We start from the raw sequence: 26766 nt of genomic DNA, 5'->3' as shown, positions 1-26766 counted from the left end.
ATGCTGTTTTTAAGTCCTTTGAGTATAGATTAAGGAGAGGGATAGCTGGATCAAAAGGTGATTCCATTTCCAGTTTTCTAAGGATTCCCCATACTACTTTCCAGATTGGCTGCACCATTTTGCAGTTCCACCAGCAATTTATGAGTGTGTCTTTTCTCCCACATCCTCGCCAACACTTATTGTTGTTTGTATTCTTAATAGCTGACATTCTGACTGAAATGATTTGAAATCTTAGAGTAGTTTTGATTTGCATTTCTCTAATTGCTAGAGATGTTGAACATTTTTTTCATGTATTTGTTGATTGATTGTATATCTTCTTCTGAGAAGTGACTATTCAGTTCCTTAGGCCATTTATTGATTGAGTTATTTGTTTTTCTGGTGTTAATATTTTTTAGTTTTTTATATATGCTAGAGATTAGTGCTCTATGTGATGTGCATGTGGTAAAAATTTGTTTCCAAATTAATTGTAGGCTCTCTATTTACCTCATTGATTGTTTCTTCTGCTGAGAAGCAGCTTTTCAGTTTGAATCCATCCCATTGATTCTTGATATTAATTCTTGTTCTGTAGGAGTTTTATTAAGAAAGTTGGGGCCTAATCAGACATGATGGAGATTTGGGCCTACTTTTTCTTCTAATAGATGCAGTGTCTCTGGTTTAATTCCTAGTTTCTTGATCCACTTTGAGTTGAGTTTTGTGCATTGTGAGAGATAAGGATTTAATTTAATTTTGTTGCATATGGATTTCTAGTCTTCCCAGCACCATTTGTTGAAGAGGCTATCTTTTCTCCAATGTACATTTTGGCTGCTTTGTCTAATATATGATAACTCTAATTATGTGAGTTAGTTTCTGTGTCCTCTCTTTTGTACCATTGGTCTACCAGTCTGTTCTGGTGCCAATACCATGCTGTTTTTAGTTACTAAACCTCTGTAGTAGAGTTTAAGGTCTGGTGTAGGGATGCCACCTACTTCACTCTTGCTAAGAATTGCTTTAGCTATTCTGTCTCATTTTTCCAGATGAATTTCATGAATGCTTTTTCTATTTCTATGAGGGATGTCATTGGGATTTTGATTGGAATTTCATTAAATCTGTATAGTGCTTTTTGTAGTATAGTCATTTTGATAATATTAATTATGCCTATCCAAGAACAAGGTAGATCTTTCCATCTTCTACGGTCTTCTATAATTTTTTTTCTTTAGCGTTCTATAGTTTATATTAGAGGTTTTTCACATCTTTTGTTGATTCTCAAGTTGTTTTTTTTTTTTTGAGGCTATTGTAAATTGGGTAGTTTTCCTTGTTATGTTTTCAGGGGATTTGTCACTGATATACATTTGATTTGTGGGTATTGATTTTATATCTTGCTACTTTTGAATTCACTTTACCTGGTTTTGGAATCAGGGTGATATTGACATCATAGAATGAGTTTGGAAGTGCTCCCTCTTTTTCTACTTCCTGAAATAAATTGAAAAGTAATGGTATTAGTTCTTCTTTAAAGGTCTTGTAGAACTCGGTTATGTATCCATCCAGTCCTGGGCTTTTCTTGGTTGGTAGGCTTCTGATAGTATCTTCTAGTCACCCCTCTAAACTGATCCCTTTAAATTGTGTATATCATCCTTATTCAATTTGGGCAAATCATATGACTCTAGAAATTTGTCAATGCCTTTGATAGTTTTTATTCTATTGGAGTACATGTTTTCAAAATAATTATCTTCTGTATTTCTGTAGTGTCTGTTGTGATATTTCCTTTTTCATCACATATGTTAGTGTTCTCTCTCTTTCTCTTCATTAGCATGGCTAAGGATCTGTCAATTTTATTTATTTTTTCAAAGAACCAACTTTTTTCCTGTCAATTTTTAAAATTGTTTCTTTTGTTTCAATTTCATTGATTTCAGCTCTAATTTTAATTATTTCCTGTCTTTTGCTGCTTTGGGCATTGATTTGTTCTTCTTTTTCTAGGGCTTTGAGATGTAATGTTAAGTCACTTATTTGTGGACTTTTTCTTCTTTTAAGGAATGAACTCTATGCAATGAACTTTCCCCTTATTACTACCTTCATAGTGACCCAGAGATTTTGATATGTTATATCGTGTTCTCATTCACCTCTAAGAATTTTTTAATCTCCTCCTTGATGTCTTTTGCAATCCATTGTTCGTTCAGAAGCATATCATTTAGTATCCAGGTGTTGGAGTTAGTTCTATTTTTTATTTTATCATTTACTTCTAATTTAATTCCATTATGATCTGATAGAATGCACGGTAGTATATCTACTTTTTTATATTTTCTAAGATTTGCTTTGTGATATAATATGTGGTCTATTTTAGAGAAGGATCCATGTGCTACTGAGAAGAAAGTGTATTTGTTCACTGAAGAATGAAATATTCTTTATATATCAGTTAAGTCTAAGTTATTGGTTGTATTATTGAGTTCTATAGTTTCTTTGTTCTGATTTTGTTTGGAAGGTCTATCCAGTAGTAAAAGTATGTGTTAAGGTCACCCAGAGTTATTGTGTTGTGGTCAATTTGACTCTTGAGCTTGAGAAGAGTTTGTTTGATGAATACAGACATTCCATTGTTTGGGGCATTATGAAAGCAGTATGAAATATCTTTCTTTATCCCTTTTGATTAACTTTAGTTTGAAGTCTACTGTATTTGATATGAGGAGGGAGAACCCTGCTTATTTTCGCAGACCATGTGAGTGGTGTGATTTTTCCCAAACTTTTACCTTCAGTCTATGGATGTCTTTTCCTGTGAGATAAGTCTCTTTGAGTCAGTATATTGTTGAGTCTTTTTGTTTGTTTGTTTTTTAAACCCAATCTGCCAGTCTCTGTCTTTTGATTAGTGAGTTTAGGCCATTAACATTCAGGGTTATTATTGAGACATGATTTGTATTCCCAGGCTTTTTTTTTTTTTTGTATTTAACTTGACTTTGTTTCTCCACTGATTATTTTTTTCCTTTACTGATTATTTTTTTCCTTTAGTGTAATATCTCCCTTTTCTGATTTTCATTGTTGTTTTCCAATTCCTCTTCATGGAATATTTTTTTTAAATCATCAATACATAGTATTTATTTATCTGATACTGGGAATTGAACCCAGGGGCTCTGAACAATTGATCCACATCTCCAGCCCTATTTTGTATTTTATTTAGAGAAAAGGTCTAGTTCATGGAATATTTTGCCAAGGATGTTCTGTAGCACAGACTTTCTAGTTGTAAATTCTTTTAATTTTTGTTTATCATGAAAGGTTTTTATTTCATCATAAAATCTAAAGCTTAGTTTTTTGGTTATAAGATTCTTGGTTGGCATCCATTTTCTTTCAGAGCTTGTTATATGATGTTCCAGGATCTCCTGATTTTGAGATTTTGGGTTGAAAAATCTGCTGAGAAACAACTGGTCTCCTCCTGTATGTGATATGATTTCTCTCTTTTGCAGCCTTTAATAATCTTTCCTTATTCTGTTTGCTAGGCATTTTCATTATAATGAGCCTTGCTATAGATTTTTTTGTAATTTTGTTCATTTGGTGCTCTGTAAGCCTCTTGTATTTGACTTTTTTTTTAATTCATTCTTTTTGTGAAATTTTCTGATATTATTTCATTGAAGAGACTGTGCATTCCTTTGGTTTGAAACTCTGTGCCTTCCTCTATTCCAATAACTCTTATATTTGGTCTTTTGATGATATTTCATAATTCTTGGATGTACTACTCATGTTTTCTTACCATCTTCTCTGTGTGGTCAACTTTATTTTCCAAATTGTACACTTTGTCTTCATTATCTGACATTCTGTCTTCCAAATAATTTAGTCTGTTGGTGATGCTTTCTAATGAATTTTTTATTTGGTCTATTGTTTCTTTCATTTCAAGGATTTCTGTTATTTTGTTGTTGTTGTTTGTTTGTTTGTTTATTGTTTTCTTTTCAGAATCTCTATCTCTTTCTTGAAGTAATCTTTTGCTACCCATATTTACTCCCTTATATCTTTTTGGGTATGATAAATGGTATTTTCTCCCTTATCTGTTTATTGGTATCATCAATGGTTGCCTGTATTTGTTCTCTTATCTCTTTGTAGGAGTAATCTATTTTTGTCTATATTTGCTCATTTAGGTCATTCTTTAATTCACAGATCATTTTAATTATAAACATTCTAAACTCCTTCTCAGATATTTCCTCAATTGAGCTATCCATGGGTTCTGTTACTGTAGTATTCTGGTTTGTTTGGGGCACTTCGTTCTCTTATTTTTTCACATTATCTATGTGATTTCCTTTCTTACAGTGTGGATCTGAGGTATTACAATTTCTACTCTATAATCTTGTAGTATCTGTACAGATTATCTGTACCTCCCCTTGGTCTTGGGCTTCCAGACCCTGCTCATGTCCCAAGATAGATGTTACTGCACCCTTAGAGGTGGCAGCAAGAGCAGGAGATAAACTCGAGATGGCTGTGGAGGTGTCCCAAGATGGATGCAATGTCTTTCAGAGATGGGGCTGAAAGGGTGGGCCTTACACTGGCTTTGGAATGACTGCCCCAAGATGTAGTTGCTTCTAGGTCCTGCCTGTTGTCCCAAGGAAAAGGCTATTGCATGGGAAAGGATATGGGGATGGCTGCAGTGTCTCAAGATAGAAGTAGGTAAGATCTGGGCTCCAGATGGTAGTGGGAGGGCAGACCCAAGCTTACTATGGGCCCTAGCTCCCACACAGGTCAGCAAGGTGGGTCTGGGCCAAGCCTGCCTTTGGTGATTGTAGGCCAGTGGGCAGGGGTGGTCCTGTGCCGAACCTGAGCTCAGTGGGTGTCTAAGGTCCTGCACAGGTCAGCCAAGCATCTTTTACATTCAAAGCAATTTTTTTTATTGGTTGTTCAAAACATTACAAAGCTCATGACATATCATCTTCCATACATTTGATTCAAGTGGGTTATGAACTCCCATTTTATACCCCAAATACAAGTTGCAGAATCACATCAGTTACACATCCACATTTTTACATAATACCATATTAATGACTGTTGTATTCTGCTACCTTTCCTAGCCCCTACTATCCCCCCTCCCCTTCCCTCTCATCTTCCCTATCTACCCCATCTGCTGTTGCTCAATTCTCTCCCTTGTTTTTTTTTCCCCTTTCCCCTCACAAACTCTTATATGTAATTTTGTGTAACAATGAGGGTCTCCTTCCACTTCCATACAGTTTCCCTTCTCTCTCCCTTTCTCTCCCCCCACTCGTCTCTGTTTAATGTTAATCTTTTCCTCATGCTCTTCTTCCCTGTTCTGATCTTAGTTGCTCTCTTTATATCAAAGAAGACATTTGGCATTTGTTTTTTAAGGATTGGCTAGTTTCACTTAGCATAATCTGCTCTAATGCCATCCATTTCCCTGCAAAATCCATGATTTTGTCATTTTTTAGTGCTGTGTAATACTCCATTGTGTATAAATGCCACAGTTTTTTAGTCCATTCATCTATTAAAGGGCATCTAGGTTGATTCCAAAGTCTAGCTATTGTGAATTGTGCTGCTATGATCATTGATGGGGCAATATCCCTATAGTATGCTCTTTTAAGGTCCTCAGGGAATAGACCCTGAAGGGTGATAGCTGGGTCAAATGGTGGTTCCATTCCCAGCTTTCCTAGGAATCTCCATACTGTCAAAGCAATTTTTAAAGCTCAGAAAATTAGTTCTTATGCCCACCTAATAATAACGAAAATTCTACTACCAGGTTAAATTTAAATAAAGGTTATAACATCTGCTTCTAACATCTGGGATTTAACTTTAGGAGAAATAAATATTTCTAATTTGTTCAGGTTATTTTTCTCCTTTGCTATACCAGTAGGGGACTCGGAGAAACTATCCAAAATACCCACAGACTTGAGTCAGGGAGACTGGGCATTTGTTCATTCACTCAACAAAATCATCAAGCAGCCTACTGTGAGCTTGGAGGTGGGCAGCTAAGGATCAGTTAGATCGAGCTCTTTCTGTAAAGTGTTCTTAAAACATGTTAGCAAAGAAGGAGCAATTTCCTTCTAATTTAGTACTGCAGAGACTTCTCCTTGGGTAAGCCATTCTTTTGTATCCTGAACACTGTCATATCGTCTTTTAAATATTCTTGTTTATTACATTTAAGGAAGATGTATTCTTTATAGAAAAATCACGGGGTGGGGGCGGGGGGAGAAAATCAAATATTCTTTTTCTTTCCCCAAACTGCAAACATATATTTTTTTCTCTTTTAGATTTTGTTTATCTCTTTTCTTTCTTGTGTGTAGATTAATTTAAAAAGATGTAATTAGGCTGTTTTTAAAATTCTTCCTCACTGTTATCACAGTTTTCCATAGTAAATTTAATTGCAGCATATTTCATAATATACAGTACCTTGACTCTTTCTTATTGTTTTCCTCATTGCAGATTATAATTAAGATGATCATCTTTGTGGATAACACTTTCTTAGGAATGAAAGTATATCAAAGGAGTATATATATATATCAGTTGCTACATTCTTATTATCAAAGTGCATTCTCCAAGGACTGAAACAAATTACACTTCATCTAACAAGATAGGAGAATGCCCACTTAACCTTCTTCAGGTAAATGCATAATATATAGCTAACTTAGTTGCATGTATAATTTTCTAAGTGATGGGAAAATGATTGCATGTCGTGATTGCTTTAAGATTTTTGTATATTTGTAGCTAAAGTGCGGTGCTTTGTAAAAAACTTCTTCACATCCACATTCTATTGTAGTGTTTCTTTATTTTGAATGTTTTGTCTTTGAAATTTCATTTCAATGGCAAAGTTAGTGTAAGGTAAACTATGATCAAACAATCGATTTTTAAGAGTATTGAACATGTTAAAATTATGAACTTATATTTGGCCATACCTATTGCAAATGTTTTATAATTTAATTTCAATTCTATTCATGACATGTTTCATGTACAGAAAGGTAAATTTTTACATTACAAATTGTGTTACATTTCTCAAATAGAGATGTCAACACATATTTTATTTATTTTCAATTTGTAATAAATTTCTATGATATTTGTCACATAGTTCTACTATATCTCTTATCATTCCTAGCAAAATTATTGATTTTTTTCAAAAACACTTTTCAGATATTGAATGTTCTTTTTCATTTCAAGAAACATGGGCTGTCTTTTCTCTCCCTTCCTAAACATATCATCTGAAAACTATATTATAATTTGTTCTTTTCCAGTAAAGATTTCTTATCCCAGATACCTCATTCTTGTAATACATATTACATTACATATTGTATCCCTGCAAACTACTACTTCATAACATCTATCTACCTTTTCTTCAGTGAATTTGTGTTCTCAGTCTCTTTACTGGTAAAGCAAAGGGTATACATTCCAGAAATATGTGTTATAAAAATGATTATTTCTTTTTGCAATTTGAAGGCATTAAGTTCTTCTGATGTTGTATTAACTCTTTCTATAGACCTTAACTTGGTATTTATCTATTTGAATCTCTTCCCAAATCCAAAATGTTTTATGCTAATAAATGTATATTCCCATTTTCTTTTTTCTCACTATCTACCTGTGTACAATAAGATAATCCTTTATTGACTTTGTCAATGAAACCCAGCTTAACTAAAGTTATAGCTCCTCCTGCTTTCCTAGTTTATTAAGTGAAATAGGTGAATTTATTTGTAAGTAGTTTTAAACAGCCTGGAATTTAATTTTTTTCTTTATAGCAATGGTTTGCTGCTATTGTTGTTGTTTCATTTTTTTACTTTTCTGCTTCATGTTTTATTTAATCTAATCGGCTGTGTGTTTTTCCCAATCCTTTACAACTCTGACCATGTTGTATGATGGAAGTTACAATTTAAGATTGAATGCAGAGAGATACTAACTATGGTTGGGGGATATGGAGGAGGATATAAAATTATTTTAGTCATTTTAGTCATCTTTACAACTGGAATTATCAATTCTGTGGACAGAGACAGACATCATAAATCTCAAAAAAAATATTCAGAGGGGAGATAAGTGGTAGATGTTTTCAACCTGCTAAAATCACTCCTCCATTCATCCCATCTTTACTGTATTAAAGCAATAGTTCTCAAATTTTATTGTTCATTAGAATCACCTGAAGGGTTTGTAAAAACAAAACAAAGCAGATTGCTGTCATACTTCTGGAGCATCTGATTTCATAGGACAGAGGTGGGGGAAGCTTATAATTTGCATTTTTTAAAAGTCCCAGGTGATGCTGCCTACTGTTGCTATGGTCACCATATCTGGAATGGCCAGTCATGAATTGAATGCTTCAACTTTTCACCAGTGTGTATTTTCAAAGGTAAGTTAGTTCTCTGAAGCAATTGATTTAGTTAAAATACATATATGTATTTGTATACTTAAAATCTGTTTTATTATTAAATTTATTTTTAAATTATCATATATAGTTATAGTTGTCAAGAAGCCACTGAAAATGAAATGTGGTATTTTGTTCTGTAACAGAACTATCAAAAGCTCATTGTTTAGACTAATTTGAAAATGTACTTTCTCTAGAATTCTCTAGAGAAAACTTGTTTTAATAATGTTTAAATTAAAAAAAATCTTCATATGAAAATAGAATTAAGCCTGGAGGGTTTTATATGTGTGTGTGTGTGTGTGTGTGTGTGTGTGTGTGTGTGTGTATGAAAGTTTCTAAAGAAGACACAAGGAAAATTTAATAACTAACTGTATTAACATACAAAGAACAAAGCCTATCTGGTGTTTAAATACATTCATCCAAGACAACATGGGAATTTGAGTAGAAAGAGCACTTGCCTTCAGCTAGTTAAATTACCAATCTTTGGGGACTCATATTTAGCTCAGAATTGTGTAACACTGTAGATTATTTGTTGCATTGGGTTGTCAAAAAAGAACTAGGGACTTTATTACAAAGAAAATGTTGTTATTCTTGAGTCCTGTCCATGTCTTAAAATTTTTATTTCTCTGTGTTGCTAGACATGATGATACTTAATTTAATCACTAAAAATATTACCATATAGTTTTAATAATTAAGGGAATTGGACTTCAGGCTGTTGTGGTGATAGTTTCTAATTGACAATGCAAAATCTAGCAAATGTAGAGGTTCATATCTAATCAACATCTGTGAGGGTAAGAGGTCTATACTCCCTAGGTTTGGAAGGTTTTATGATTCAACTGCAAAGAGAGAAGTTTTCAGATTAACTTCATGTGACTACACTGCAACATTTAATTTTTTCAAAATTATTTTTCTTTCTTTTTTTTTACCTTGAATTATTCCACCTTTTTCAATTATCTTCAGAATTTCTATATAGTTTGATTTTCCCTGTGTAATGGACATTTCTTTTCTAGAAATATTCTTCCCATAAACACAAACAGAAGCTCCTTTTGCAATTGAATTGCTTCTCTTTTATCATTAAAAAACTGTCACTATGGGGTTTCATGCCTTAGAACATAAACATGATTAAATTTTTACTTGACTTTATTTGACTCTTTATTCATAGAAAATTTCCTAGAACAAGGAATAATATAAAGACAGAAACCAATCTTTGAGAAGCTCACAACCTAGATTTCACTATTGTTCTCAAAATGTGGTCCATGGGCATGACAGACATCACACACAGTCTTGTTAGAAATGCCAATTCATTGACTCAAACCTGCCTAGGTAAACAGAATTTTTGTTTAAACAAGCTGTCTAAAGTAACTGTTTTAAAAAGCCATTCTGGTTATTCTTATGCACATTAAGATTGGGAGGCTCTAATAAAAGAAAAATTCTAATTTAAAAAATTTTAAGGATATTCTAGTGAATTTATGAAGAGATAGTAATGCCTTCTGATAAGGTTGAGGGAAGATTTATGTCTTTGGAACAGGAGGAATAGCTATGTAGAAGGGAAGGAACTCTACACAAATTACCAAGGCCAGGAAAGCAGACCTGTCATTATGTGAGACAGGTAAATAAAAAGCAAACAAACAAAAGGAAGAAAAATAGATCTTTTTTAACTTCTTTTATTAGTGTTATGTAGTTTTAATTAAAGAGGTCTTTCTCCTCTTTTGTTAGATTGATTCCCAAATAATTTTTTTGAGGCTATTGTAAAGGGATAGTTTTCCTAATTTCTCTTTCAGCTGATATATCATTAGAGTATAAAGTGCAACTGATTTACTCGTGTTGATTTTATACCCTGCTACTTTCCTGAATTTATTTATGAATTCTAGAAGCTTTCTAATAGAGTTATTTGGGTCTTCTAAATGTAGAATCATGTCATCAGCAAATAAAGAGTTTGAGCTCTTCTTTTTCTGTTTGTATCTCTTTAATTTCTTTCTTTTGTCTAATTGTTCTGGCTAAGGTTTCAAGAACTATACTGAATAGCAGTCTTTCAACAAGTGAATGGATATAGAAAATGTGATATATATACACAATGTAATATTACTCAGCCATAAAGAAGAATAAAATAATGTCAATTGCCCATAGATCAATGGAACTAGAGAATAACATGCTAAGTGAAATTAGCCAATCTCAAAAAACCAAAGGCCAAATGTCCTCTCTGATATGTGGATGTTAACCCAAAACAAGGGAGGGTGGGAAGAGGAAGATTAGAAATCCACTAGATTAGACAAAGAGAAACAAAAGGAATGGAGGGAGAGGGGACTAGGAAGAACAGTAGCATTAACCAAACTCAATTTTCTTAAACATTGTATTTGAATACATGACCAGGGTAATTCTGCATCATGTACAGCCACAAGAATGAGATCCTAAATAAAATAAACTATACTCTATGTATGTATAATTTGCCAAAATATATTCTACTGTCATGTATAACTAAAAAGAACAAATAAAAATTTTAAAAATAAAAATAGAAAGGAATAAAAAAAGTCTAAAGGCATTATCAAAATACTTTGTGATTACATAGGAGAAAAATGCCTGTTACCAGGATGGGTGAAGAGAGGCCTCAGAGTGGTTTACATAAGGCTGGCCAAGAAGGGTAATTCCCATTTGTAATAGTCATGTAATCTGGAGACTGGGAAAACACAAATTCAAATTTCCAAAGCTGAAAAAGAGCTACAGAATAAGCTAATACATTTCATTGTACTATGCATGAGTTCCTCCTATACATCATGTGGGTGAGTGTATGTGTGCTCAGTAGGATTATATTTCAAGTTTACCTAGATTCTAATTATCTAGAAAATCTTCTAGAAGAAGATATCTAATTATCAAGACAAAAGGGGCACTTCTGTGCCTTTAATTTTTTGTTTGTTTTTTGGACATTTTCTGTTGAGAGCCACAGCCAAAGGGGCCCCAGCAAACTTCCAGCTGCCAGCAAAGTTCTAGCTGCCTGCTGATTGGCTCCTCTGCGCTGATGCTCATTGGGCTGTTTCCCCACCCTTTAAGACCACGGAGCTGCTCATTGGGGGACTTTTTTTGGTTCCACCCATGTGACCCAGCCAATCTGCCTCAAGAGCAGGAGGAGTGGGGGGGTGGCAGTTGAGAGGCTTGTGGGAAGCCGGTAGTGGCATTTGGGCTCTGAGGGAATTCCTGAAGAGCTGGTGTGGTGTGGCGTGTGTTCTAAAAATAAAGTTCACTTTTGCTTGATAAGTGGCTCCTGAATTGTGCCCAGCCAGACTGCAGCAATTTTCACCTGCTCTTGAGTCACTATCTCTCTGGTTTTAGGATATATTTAATACATATTAAGTTTTTCTTTAATTACACTGATTAGTTACTAGATTTTATTTTATCACATTCACCTTGCTCCCTAGTTTTCTATCATTTACTCATTAATTTAGAACAATAAACTGAAAGATAAAATTAAATTATGAAATATAAGACCCAGGATTTTCTAACACAAAAACCAAAAATGCATTTACCTGAAAAAGCATGAACCAGAGAATCTCCACAAAGCCAGGCTGACCAAAATATCTCCCCATTTGCCATTTTATTGGTTCTATAAGATGTATGTATCTTATGGTGATGAGGCTATATCATGAGAGTTTTCCAGACACGTAAAATGTGACAAAAAAATACTATATCTGTTTAAATACAAAGTAATTTCTAATATAGAAAGAGAGTAAATTTCTGTAGTTAGGAATAAGATTATAAAAAATATTCTCTACAAATAAAACTAATAAAGTCATCAGAATATGACTTTTTACTGACATGCAAAAGCTTGTTTAAATGTAAAGTAACCCCTGTATGAAATTTCTGCAAATATATTCTGAAATGAGAGAGAGAGAAAGAGAGAGAGAGAGAGAGAGAGAGACAGACAGACAGACAGACAGACAGACAGACAGACAGACTTTATGGTTAATCTGAGATTGACACTAAAGCCATTTTGGAGAGATACTAGAGCACATTATTGAACAGGCAGAGTCTCTATATTTCTGCAGTAAGAAAAAGTATAATCCAGTCAATTAGATTATAAAATGTCTGTCAGAAAGTACTTCCTCATATTGACAAAAGGGAAAACTGTTCAGGAAGAACACATTGAGAGAAAGTAGAAATGAAATCAGTATAGGTAAGGGGGAGAAAAGACCAAAAATGAAGTTGGGAAGTGGAAGCAGGAGAGTAAATCACAGGTGGGGGATGTCAGTCTCTAGAAAAGCAACAGCAACTGCTGTCATGAAACAAAGCTGTTCTCTTAGACCTATCATCTTCTAAAATGATCTGATGCCACTTAAAAGAAAACTCTAATACTTATTAGGTTTTACAGGTAACCTGGATTGGATGCACCCAAAACTGATACAGAAAATTTAAGGTCTGTTTGTTTTCTTCTTAGTGAAAGTTTCACAGGGTTTTATTCTTAGTATAGTTTTCTATTGCCTTGGATAGGCAAAAATACCATTTCATCAAATAATTAAGAAAATGTTTAACCTGGAGGATATAAAATTGAGTCATTTGTATTTGACATTCTTCTTTGATTCATAGAATTAAGTGTTTTTTCCATGACAGAAGCACCATATAGATGATTAATTTCCACATTTCTATCTAATGAAATGGTTAAAACTCTCACTCAATTAGTGAGAAAATGGGCTAGGCACAGAATATTTGTCTTTTGACTTGATGCTACTCTTTTAACTGACCATATAACCTCTTTATAGATATTATTTAATGGTCATTAGCTACTCAGAGTTTAGTAAATTTGTCTGTCTTGCACTTATATTTTCCATATTTGACTTTATTTAAGGATCATGTTATTAGATAATTGGTTAATTTGGTAGTTTAAAATATCAAATATTGTCTCTTAAAACAGAATTATTACCTAATCCATGCCTTTCAAAAATAAAATGTTTTCCAAATGACATAGAGAAAAATAATCAGTGTAATTAAGCCCTTTTGTGTTTCAATAAATAAAATCACTCATTTGAGTTTATTCCTTAATCTGGGGTATAATCACTATGCCCTTAGGAATTTTAAGGGTTCTTTTATGTTATGAATTTCAATCAAGTATTTCAGAACTCAACATCCCTGAGTAAGTAATTTTTAATGACTTCTTAAATGTCTTACTTCACTTCTAGATGCTAAATTAATTTAATCACACTAATATGGAAGCTTTAAAATCTGAGAGCTACAATTTAAGAATTCAGATGCATTACTTTATAAGGATTGGCACAAACTGAATCATTTCTTTGCAGTCATCTCTACTCTCAGAACCTTGTGGCTCTCATTCATTCTGTTGTCATCTCCATGAAACTAGTTATCTGTCACAACAAGGTCTATGGCTCCCCTTAAGCTGAATCATGTTGTGTTATGCTTAAGTGTGTGCCTTTTCAAGTTTGGCATATGCAGAAATATCCACATGGAATCTAAATATTAGTATTTTAAAATGTAGGTTAAAAAGTTCATTCTACCTCATATTTAGTCATCCTACAAGTGCTGAAGTCCAACAAATAAGCTTGGTAAAAATGATAGCAGAGAACAAATTAATCTGCTGGCATGAATTCTAGCATGTAGAAATGTATCCTTATAATGCACAGAATGTCTAAAATAGACTGAAGTATCTGTTTACCATCCTTTAAAAGCCAGGCCTGTTGGTAAGATATAGTCTCCATTAGTATCTGTGCATTTATTTATTCATTCACATAACAACTATAAAATTATTACTCTATTTCCAATATGTATGAGGCCTGATGGAATATATAATATGTAATATTGGCACCTAGAATAATTTATTATTCTAATTCTAGATGCTAAATCCAGGTGTAATGACATACCTTGAGAGAAAAGACAAGCTATACTATGCTGTGATGAAACATGAGATAGTCATACTAACAACATTTACAATAAAGGGTGCTGGTAGTCACCCTTTCACCAACTAACTATATGCCATCCATCAGAATAGCTATAAATTTTCTTATTTGCAAAAGAAAAATGTAGATTACAGAATCCTTAAACTCTTCCTTCTTTCTGGTTGTCTCCTGTCCAATCAGATGTAATAAATTTGGTTTTGTTTTATAGTAAATGCTTGAAAAAATTACTAGGTGATATTAGAAAAATAGATTTCAAAGCCAAAATTAAGACAAAAATGAACATTTCATAAAATGTATATTAATAAGAAAAAAGATTGTGGGCATTGAATCCATTCAAAACTAGGCACAAATTCTAGCTTTACCATTTTACAGTTGTGTGATGTTGGTAAGCCAATTAACCATTCTTAGTCTTCTATAAAATGAGGCAAATAATATGTGAATGAGATTATGCATGTAATATCATCTGGCACACAAAAGCACTTACACAGGATAGGTACTACTTTAAGCACTGCCTGCATAGTATGTTGTTGTTTTTATTTTCCTTTTTCTAATCCCTCACACATTAACCATGTAATTTTATCTTTACAACTACTCTGTAGGGTAGTATTATTCCCATTCTGCATTTAAAGAAACTGAATCACAAAGAAGTTCACTCATTAGCATACGCAATACCAGGAACACCTTCTATGTTCACCCACACAAAAATAGAGCTAGGGAAAGACTAAGTTGAAAATCCAGACTTCCCATGAATATAAAATTTTACACAGCTATTTTCATCCAACAGAGTCAATCCTTCAAGATTTATTTCCCCACAAGCTTAAATATCTTCCTTTTACATTCTGCGAAAATGGATGCACTGTGGTCTTCCTGTGTTTTTATCTGTGTTCATGTATTCACTGAACAAGGGGATACAGGATTAAGGAATTGTGATTTGTAAATATTAGGGCCTTTAAACACATATTCTGTGCTTCTTTTTTAAACCAATAATCTAAAATAATTTTCAAAGAGAAAAGATTTTTTTAATTAAGGTAATGGTTATTAAAGGCACAACAGAAAATACTGGTGGATTTTGACTAATGCAAAATCATAATATCCAAAGCCAGTGAATAGAACGTAATTCATTTGACCTTGTATCACTTGAATGTTGTTTACAAATTTAGAAAGTATGTACCATCTTGGGCCATAATGCTTTTTATTTTTTCCCCATATATTTCTATCTTGAAGAGACAAGACATTCAATCTGTTAACAAAAAGGTAAGATAACTCTTTCTACTCTTCAGGAATAATAAATAAGCTGGGAATTCTTCAGGTAAATGGTTAATGGTGGCCACATTTGCAAGTAGGAAGTTTGCTAAATCTGCATTTATGTAATGATCACACCATGCAAGCCTTGAGACCTCACTAGCACCTGAAAAACTGCCTGCAGGTCACATTCTCACTGCACCACGACAGCTCTTTTTAAATTCAGCATGGAACTTTATAGCTGTGAAAATTTCTGAACACACATTGAATTATGGAAAACTGATCTATGCACCATCACTTTGCTATCTGCCAGTCATAACTCAGGTCTAATCGTTTATTAGCTCCATGCCGACATGTTTGACTGACCACAAATTCCAGAAATTATATGCTGGTTGGTCATGGAAATGTGGCTTTGGTGCACTGGGACATTTAGAAAACATGACTACAAAAACAGAGACTACTGGACCTGAGAGAAATAAACTCCTCTGGTGTGTGTTGTTCCATTACAATAGTTAAGAAGGAAGAATAGCAATAGAAAGATTGTGAGTGATCCCTATGCTTTTCCTCATTTATCTTACTCTTTTTAAAACAGTTTATAACAACATAACATAATAAAATTAGATATGCAATCAGAGGATCCCCTGCCCCCCAACACACACACATAGATAGACACTAGCATGAAATCACAGGTCAAACAGGTTTCTTATACTGATAATGCAGCAGACTTCAACGCAGGAGAATAGCTGGCGACAGTCTATTTCTTAAAGAAAGCTGCTGACAATGCTCCCTACTGTCAGTCCTTGCCACAAAGCTCATAGGCTCATCTTTGGTTTCAAAGTTGTCAGCACCACCTCATGCCAAACCTAAGCAACAGAATCTAACAGAATCTAACTGCAATTGGAACCTGGAAAATTGGATAACAAAACATTTGAATCTAGAGATTAACAGCCTTCAAATTTTTCAAAACAAAAATGCCAGATTCATTTGTAGATGTCCAAGTATATGAAGCAATTTCATAGGACATTTTCACTAACTTGAAGATATCTTAAAAAAAAAAAAACACTACTACTTTATCATTTCTGCTCTGGACCTCGCCAATGTTTTGAAAAATATTGAATTTTTGAAGTCAAATAAACAGGATAATTTGACTATAAATGCCCTCCTGTGACTGTTTTTCTAGGTGTACATAATATTTGACATGCTGCTAGCAAACAGATGTACAACAGTTCCTATCTAATTAATATCCTGGAGATTGTCACTGTAGTGTTTATATAAAAATATGAAGTAATATTAACTTTTGATTATAAATAAAATATTCACTAAGAAGACATTTTTAAATGAGACTTTTTGTCTTGCCACTTGTTTTACACCATCAGATTTTAATTTTACTTGGAATATTTTAGTGAATAAAGTTATTACTAATTTAAAAAATGATTAATTCATTACATTTATTTTTAGATTAGTTTTAGGTTCTTAGCAAAATTGAGGGGAAAGCAGAAAGTTCCATATAGTCTCTGCCCACCCCACAAAGTGTCCCCATCATCAATATCCTACACCACAGTACTGCATTTGTTACTATATTGATGAATATTGACACTCCATTGTCATCCAAAATCCATAGTGTACATAAGGGTTCACTCCTAGTGTTGTACATCCTATGAATTTTCACAAATGGATAATGTCATGATAGTTCCACTGTAGTATCATACAGAAGAATCACTGTCCTAGGTTTTCTTTGTTCTATTTATTCATCTTTCCTCTCTACTGAACCCTGGAAATCTGTTTTTTTTTTCTTTTTCAGAATGTCATATTGGTGTAATCATAGACTATGTAGCCTTTCAGATAGTCTTTGTTCACATAGTTATATGGATTAAAGTTTCCTACATGTTGGATCATGGCTTCATAGGTTTGTTCCTTTTTAGTGTTGAATAATAATATTCCATTGTCTGAATGTGCCTCAGTTTATTTATCCATTCACCTACTAAAGGACACCTTGGTTGCTTCCAAGTTTGGGCAATTATGAATAAAGTTGCTAAAAATGTTCATGTGAATGTGTTTAGTGTAAGGCATAAGTTTTCAACTCCTTTTGTTAAATCTCAAGGAGTATCATACTGGATTTTGCAGTGAGGGTATGTTTAGTTTTGTAAGAACTGCCAGACTGTCTTCCAAAGTGGCTGCATCATTTTGTATTCCCACCTGCACTGAATGAAGGCTTCTGTTGCTCTGCATCCTCACCAGCATTTACTGTTGTCAGCATTTTAGATTTTGCCATTCTGATAGGTGTATAGCAATACCTTCTTCTTATTATAATTTCCAGTTCCCTAAGGACATATGATGTTGAATATCTTTTTGTATGCTTATTCAACATCTGTATATCTTCTTTGGTGAGGCATCTCTTTAGCTCTTTTGCCTATTTTTAAATTGGGTTTTTCATTTTCCTATTGTTGAGTTTTAAGAGTACTTTGTATATTTTGAAAAACAGTCCTTAATCAGATAGATCTTTTGCAAATATTTTCTTCTATTCTGTGACTTATTTTCCATATGCTTGTCATTGTCTTTTGAAGAATTAATTTTTAAAATTTCAATAGCATTCAGGATATCAATTGTTTCTTTTATGTATGGAGGTTTTGGTGTCATATCTAAAATGTCATTTACATTCCTGCCTTCATCTAGGTTCTCTGTTAATTTCGAAGAATTTTATAGTTTTAAATTTTACATTTAGGTCTGCAATCCATTTTTAATTAACTTTTTTAGGGTTTAAAGCTTGTGTCTAGACTCAATTTTTACCTTTGGATATCTACTCGCTTCAGAACCAACTATTTGTTAAAACAGCTTTGCTTTACTGTAATGTCTTTATTCTTTTTTAAAGATGCAGTTGACTATCTTTAAGTAGATCTATTTTTGGCCTATCTATTCTATTTTCTTACTTGTCCTTTTTTTTCCCCACAATGACATGCTGTCTTTATTACTATAGCTTTATTATAGGTCTTAAATTTAAGCAGGGTAACTGCTCCATCTTTGTCCTGTTTCAATATTAAATTGGATATTGTGCAGATGTTTTGCCTCTTCAAACAAACTTTAAAATTAGTCTGTCAGTGTTTTCAAAATAATTTGTTGGACTTTGGTTGGGATTGTGTTGAAGCTACAGACCAAATGTGAAGTTGACATCTGGACAATATTGTTGTCAATTCTTTGTAGACTGCTTTAAAGATTTAATGCCATTCTAACTTCAATCTGAGCAGTAATTTTGTTGGTAGTGATAAGTTCATACTATAATTTATATGGAAAGACAAAGGAAGTAGACGATCCTTGAACATTTTTTAAAAGAATAACAAAGACCAGTTATAACACCTTATTTCAAGACTTATTATAATGCTAAATTTCAAAGAAAATCTTATATTGGTAAGAGTAGACATATAAATAATGAAACAGAACAAAGGGACCAGATGTATACTTAACCGATATAGGTCAATTGATATCTGATGAAGGTACAACATGATTCATTGGAGAAATTATAGTTTTTTCAACAAATAAGACTGAAATAATTGGACATACATATGCAATAAATACAAAAATGAACCTTCACCCCTACCTTGTACCACATAAAAAATCAATTCAAAAGGGAAAATAAACTGTAAGTGTAAAGCAAAATTTTAAAATGTCTAGAAAAAAATACAAGAAATTATTGTAACTCTGCTTTAGGCAAAGAGAAAGTACAAAAGCATAATCTATATAATAATAATTTTGATACATTCAACTTCATAAAAGTTAAATGTTCTGCTGTAAACAAGATACTTTAAAAATAATTAGAAAAGCTACACATATAGGGAAAATATTTACTAATCAGATAAATGATAAAGAACTAGATAGGTAAATAACAATATAAAAATAAGAAAACAGAAAAACTCAATTAAAAATAGATGAAAATTTTAACTAGACACTTCAATAAGGAAGGTATATAGATGAAAAAGAAGCACATAAAATGCATTTAGAGAATTAGGCTTCAAAATGAAAACATTTATCCAAATTAGAAAGCCATGATGTAAAATTAATATACAAGTAATTAATTGCATTTCAATACACCACAATAAAAATTCTGAAATAATCCTAAGAAACAGTTTTATTTACAATAGCATCCAAAAAATAAGAAATTGTAAATAAATTTAACAAAGAAGTGAAAGATTTTTTACTCTGAAAACTGTAAAACATTGTGAAAGAAATTAAAGCAGATCTAAGAACATGGAAGAATGTCCCATGTTTAAAACCAGGAGACTTAATATTGTTAAGATCACAAAACACCGACACAGAATTTCAAACTGGACATAATTCCCACCAAAATTTCAGATGGTTATTGAAGAAATGGCAATATTATCCTAAAATTTATATAGAAATTTAAAGAATCCATTTTAGCCAGAGAGATCTTTAAAAAATTAGAAGACTCACTTTCTGATTTTAAAACTTATTGCAAAGCTATAGTAATCAAGAGAGATAGTATGGGTATAAAAGTAGATATATACACCAATAGAATAGAAATAAGCCCTCACATTTGTGGCTAATAGATTTTTGGCAATTTAATTGGAAAAGAATGATCTTTTCAGGAAATAGTACTGGAATAAATGGATAAAAACATCAAAAAGAATGAAGTTCTGTTCTTTCTTTGCCTAACACCAGATACATAAGCAAATTTAAATAAGATCAAAGACCTAAGTATAAACCTCAAACTACAAAACCCATAGATGAAAATATAGGAGGAAATCTTAATGAACTTTGAAGGGTCAATTTATTTTATATATAAAACCAAATGCACAAGTAACAAGAGGAAAATTAAATTGTACTTCACCAAAATGTGAAAATTGGGTGCATCAAGACATCATCAAAAAAGTGGAAAGATAATAGCTAAGCTATGGAGCCAACCTCAGTACCTTTCAACACATGAATGGTAGAGAAAATATGGTATATGTACACAATGGAGTATTATTCAGCCATAAGTGCCGCAGTCTGGCTGGGCAAATAACTGGGAGGTGACAAGCAACTTGAAGGTTGAAATGGGAACTGCTTTATTACAGAACAACAGCAGTATATATACCTAACTGATTACACACAGCTTGACTCAATTAGCATCATCTAGATACAGCAATCAGCCAATAAGGAATCTCCACCATCTTAATGGCTCTGTGGTGTTGCCTCACAAACCACTCCTCCTGGCAAACTGCCAGGCGCCATCCTGACTTGATTTGTGGTCCTCAACACATAAGAAGAATGACTTTATTGCCAGTAAAAGGATAGAACTCTAGACTATCATGATAAGTGAATTAAGTCAGTAACAAAAAGTCAAAGTTCAAATATTTTCTCTAATATGCAGGATTTAATCCAAAATAAGGTGGGTGGATTAAACAAAAAGAATAGAAGAAGGATTAATGGAATAGACAAAGGGGAATGAAGGATAGGATAAGGAAAGATAGTGGAATGAATCTGATCTAACATTTTCTATGTACTTATATGAATATCCTACAATGAATCTCATTATCATGTACATCAGAAACACTATTTTAAAAAAAAAGTAAGTAAATAGCAGAAAGGTCAGCAAAGGGAAGAAAATAAGGAGAGGGAAGAAGTGGAGAGGAATAAATGTACTAAGGGCCGAATTAGAACAAATCATATTACATGCTTTTTTAAATGATGTCAAAATCAATTCTATTGTCATGTATAACTAAAAAGAACTGTTTTTTTTAAAGTAAAAAGAAAAACTAGAGTAGGAAAAATGTTCATATCATATAGATGATAAGTAATTTACATATAGAATATAGGAAAAACTTTTATACCTCAATAATAATAAGACAATAATAAAAGACAACCCATTTGTTATTATGGGCAAATAATTTAAATATTTTTCTTTCAAACAAGAAAGACACAGATGAACACAAAGCACACATAAAATTGTCCTGTATAATTAGCCATCAGGGAAATACATGGTAAACCTACAGCGAGGTATCATTTTATATCACTAGGATGGCTATAATCAAAGACAACTAATAACAAGAATATGAAGAACAATATGCCATAAAAACTGCTGATAGGAATGTAAAATAGTATAGCCTAACTCTGCCAGAAAACAATCTGAAAATTTCTCAAGTCTTAAAGATAGATATTATGTGACCCAGATATTCTTCTATGTGTATATACACAAGAGAAATAAAAAGAAATGCTTATACAAAAAGCTTGTATGTAAATATTTATTAGAATTATTCATAGTAGCTAAATATGGAAAAAACAAGATGTTCATCAACTTTTGAATGATGAATAAAATGTGTTATGTGCAGACAACAGAAATGACCATAAGAAAAAATTTACTCAAACATACCACACTGGATAAACTTTGAAAATATTATGGTAAGTGAAGGAAGCTAGTTACAAAGACAACAGATTGTAGGGTTTCATTAATATGTAATGTCAAGAATATACAAGTCCCTAGAGACAGGAAGCATTTCAGTGGTTACCCAATTTGGGGGAGATGGCAATGTTTTTCAATTGTGTCGATGGTTGCACAACTCTGTGAACTGAAAATCATTGAATTGTATGGTATAGGAATGATATCTCAACAACATTTTTATAAAAATATTACAAAAATGACCAACAATTAGAGAAATCCTGATTAAAAGCATGAAGAGATAACACTACATTCAGATTAAAATGACAGAAAACAAAAAAATTTACAATATCAAGTACAGGCAAGAATATGGAACAACTAGAATTCTCATATATTGCTGGTAGAAATGCAAAATAGCCACTTTGGAAAACAGTTTGGAAGTTTCTTATAAGTAAAACACGCATTTGATTTTGTTTTGTAGAGACGGGATCATTTTTTTCAAAAGCTTCAAATCTAATACTTCCATTTTGCAGAATGTGTCAACATGATTAGTTTCATGACAGGGATATTTTGGGGTACAAACAGCTACAGTTTTAACTAGGTCTAACATACATATGAATGATCCTTTGGCAAGGTCCCCCAATAAGTGATCTTCTTGATTCATCTCCTTATTCAAGGAAAATCACTACAAGAAAGAAAACTGGAAGAAACCATTTCCCCAAACCAAGTTCTCTTGTATTTTATACTACATAGCTGCAATATCTGATTCTCATCTACAGATCACATTTACATTTCTAACAAAAATTCATCTTGCTGAACCTTGTCTTTCAAAACTTTACCCTAGAGAAGAAATTACAAAACTAGTGGTCTTCAGCATAATATATTGACACAAGTGATAGGGTTGTATTTTTACTTTGTGTTTTAAATTGATTTAGCTGTCTCACTTAAAGATAATAAGTTTTTACATTAAAATCTATATTCTGGATTCTTATAAGAAATTGGAACATCTGACAAATCTTAAGCCTGTATTCCTGCATTGTAGACTGACAGGGACTGAGTTGAGGGTGACCCCTTTAGACTAGTATATGCTCTTCTTTATCACAGACACACCCCATACAGTTTTTCATTTTGTATGGTTCTTCAACTTACTTTCAGCATTTGAATTTTCTGTCCCTGTCTGAGGGACTCACTGCACACAAATTGGAGAGAGCTGAGTGAAGAAGAGCAAATAAATGCACTTTAGATGAGGAAGAACTCTCATAACAAATTGCCCTGCAAGTCTTCACTTCTATTAGGAACTCAACAGGCCTTTTTGGACAGAGACAAAGCTAAATAGTATACATAGCACTGATTAACAGGCAAAATATATTCCTAGTTCCAAACAATCAACTTACAAATAGACTGGTTTTACTTTTCTCATTAGAAGATGATGCCTGATTTCACTTAGGTCTTATATCCTGGGATAATCACTAGGCTGAGCAGTTACCTAAGAGTTAGAAAGAGTAACTGTATGCCAGAGGATTTCTCAGGCATAAATGTATACTTCCAGCTTTCTTCTTCTCTAGTTAGGAGAAGTAGAATAAGACAAAATGCACTCAAGTCCTGGAACTTTTGCAGCTTGATGTCCAAAACATTCAAAAAGGATTCTATTAACTTTCTTCAAAGAATTAAACATATTAAAAAATGGGCTTAGTTTCTAATTGTAGATTTGTCATGATAACTTTAGCCCTTTAATCTCTAGCTTTGTTAAAACACAGTTGATTGGATTTCTACCATTTGTTAGCTATGTGATCTTTGGCAAGTTACTTAATTTCTCTGAGATAGGGTTTTTTTATCAGCAAAATAATGTTAATAGATTTCTCTCAATTAAGTACTTTGTATGATAATAATACAGAATACTCATTTTTTTCTCTTTTTTTGTTCTCTTTTTATTTTTTAAGGCTACTTTTGTCCTAAAAAAGCTATAACCAATTCTCCAATATATCTGGTTAATTAGGTGCCTCAATTCACCATCAATTTAACTACACCTGTAAAACAAAACAACTCTTCTCTCTGGTTTCTAGAATCTTGAATGGCAAGAATTAAAATTATTTTAATCCCTCGTCTTCAATTCACAGATAGTGAAACTGAATTCCTGAGAAGTTTAACAATTTATTAAAGTCATCTCACCAAGGGGGTTAGAATACATCTGTTTTAAAATACAAAACAGAAAAATAAAACTGGGTTTAAAGCAATAGGGCTCTGTGTGGATGAGTCCTATAAAGCCTGGCACATTGTAGGGATGCACATTTTTTTTATTTGTTCTTTTAGATATTAAAGATAGTAAAGAATAGTAAATAGATATTAAAGATAGTAAAGAATAATTTAACACATTATATATACATGGAGTGTAACTTATTCTAATTAAGATCTCATTCTTATAGTTGTACATGGTGTGTAATTTCACTGGTGGTGTATTCATATATATATGTATATATATACACACATATACATAGGAAAGTTAATTGTTTTTTAATTGAATAGAATAGTGAACTGATTAAAAGAAATAGATCAAACCCAATTTGCATGATCAGACTGGTGATTAAAACAAAATTGGACTTCTTGACTTGCAATTATTCATCTGTAATTGTTAGTGTGTTTGCTGGTTAACTCTTGGCTAAATACCACCTGTAAAGTAATACTGGGAAGTTTCCAGTTTCAGATAAGTTTCACACTCTACTTAATAGTACATCCAAACTCTGAGTTTATAACTTCTACAGAAGACTTTGCATATGTGAACTTTCAGCCTGTTAGTATTTCTGATAAAAATTTTTATCTGTATTTATAAGTTGCATACTTATTATGGGCATCGCAATTCAGGTTATATCTTTCCATATAGTATTTTTGAAAAATAAAAATATTAAACAGAGGAAGGGAATAAAATTAATGTTTGCTGAACAGAGTTCACATGATGTCGATATAGCATTTGGTGCTTTAATGTATTATCCCGTTGGATTCCACTATTTTCTTCATGTTACAGTAGCATGTCTCCTTTACAGGACACATATGAGAGATATTAAGTTACTTCTCCAAGAACACATGGCTAGGATATTCAAATCTAAGCTTGTTTCCATATTTTATATTTTGCTCAATAAACTATGCTGTTCACCATCTTTAAGATTTTCTGTAGGAGTAATGGATTTTCAATTTATTTGTTTATTCATTAATTCAACACTTACTGAATGATGTTTTACTAAATGTCAGGCTAGAGAAACAAAAGCAAAGGCTCCAGACATTATCCCCAGAGTCTAGCACAGTATATGGCACATAATAGGCCCTGAAAGCATATTTATCAAATGAATGGATGAAGATGCTCTTAACCTTAATTTGTTCATCATGTATTTAGATCTACACTATCTAATACACTGTTCATGTGGCTATTGAGCACTTAAAATATAACTGGTCAAGATTAAAATGGGCTATCAATATAAGAGTATAACTTAGATTTCTAAGTCTTAGCAAAAAAAGATAAAATACCTAATTGATAGCCTTTATATGATTCAAGGTTTAAATGATAATATTTGGGGTGTATTGTATTGAAATATATTAAAATTATTTTAACTTGTTCTTAATTTTTAGGGTAGCTACTAGAAACTTTAATACTCTGTGTAATTGCCTTTCATTTCTTTTGGTCATCACTGATCTAAAAGACATTAAGTCCTGGGGCAATTGCATTTCTGTTTCAATTTCATTATTAAAAAAATGTTGTTCTTCTTTCTTGATGTATGGTAATAAGTTGGATTTTAAAATGCAGTTCTTTGTAAATGCCCATCTATGTTTGTGAGGTTAGAATCGATCATTGGGATTGGAAACTTTCATATCCAGATGCAAAAATGTCCATGTGCAGACTCTCTTAAAATATGATTTCCCTTTAGATGCTTCCCTGGTGATAAGCTATTGATGCTCTCCAAGTTCTTTCCTGAATCCAGTTTTACAAGATAAATTCGAACCTCTTCACCCTGGCAACCAAATACTCAAGGCTGTTCATCAACTGTCTGATTCCATCTTGTGTTCCTGCCAACTTAGCTATCTAGATTTCATTTCTATTGTATTCCTGGAACGCAGGAATGAGCACTGTGCCTTTATTCATCTGCAGTTACCTCCACTTGGAATTCTATTTTCCAAAGCCAGCTCATGCTTAGTCTTCAAGCTTCAAATAAATATTGCCTGCTTCAGGTTGAATTCCCAAACTATTCTAATCTTATACAGTTTCTCCCTCCTCTGAATTCCAAAACACTAACATTCCATTTGAATATTATTGTAGAAAGTCTCTGACTTATCTATAATTGAATCACTAGACTTTTTGTATATTCCAAAAATCATAAGTGGAAAAAATGATAAAGAAATCTCTCAAATATGGAGAACTCTCCATGTATTCAGGTCAGGCTTATAAGGGTCTTGGTCAGCCATATCTTCTTATGTGAAAGGAGATTAAGATGCTGAACAGTTTACAACCCAGAGTGGCAGTCATACCTGTGGGCTCTGTTATAAGCAAAACATTCCTGACTTAGGTACAACATTCCTTCCCCCATGAAAAGAAGAGAGTTGCCAAGATGCCCACTGAGCACAGTTGTTGGTTTGTGTACAAGTGTAGGTATGGATTATCTTTTCTTTTTTTATCCAATGGCGAGAAGGAGGAAGAATAAAATGAGACTCTAAAAGCTGTTTTTATTTATAATCAAATGTGCCATTATTTGATAACAGATGAACAAATAGCCATAGCCCCCTCTAAAGATTTCTCTCTTGGCACCAGGGCTTTGCTAAATCTGGTTCACCATTTTGCAAGTTGGAACAATCAGCTTTGTAAGTTGGAGGGAAGTATTATAATTAAATGTCCACCCACTTTTTCATTTTTGATGAAAGGTTCCCATGAAACGTACTAAAATAAGGTGCATCAAGATAGATGAATTTTTGATGAGTAAGTCAAAGCA

General features: G+C 32.8%; 1 protein-coding gene across 1 annotated transcript in view; it reads right to left on the bottom strand.

Annotated features, from left to right (window-relative positions):
* Ctnna3 (catenin alpha 3) overlaps positions 1–26766 on the bottom strand; it is a 1639810-nt gene that overhangs the window by 751469 nt on the left and 861575 nt on the right. The window lies entirely within an intron of this gene.

This window comes from Ictidomys tridecemlineatus, chromosome 1 (assembly GCF_052094955.1).
Source record: "Ictidomys tridecemlineatus isolate mIctTri1 chromosome 1, mIctTri1.hap1, whole genome shotgun sequence".
In the NCBI taxonomy this organism is placed as follows: Eukaryota; Metazoa; Chordata; class Mammalia; order Rodentia; family Sciuridae; genus Ictidomys; species Ictidomys tridecemlineatus.
Note: the sequence above shows the minus strand (reverse complement) of the source record. Positions and strands in the feature narration are given on the sequence as shown.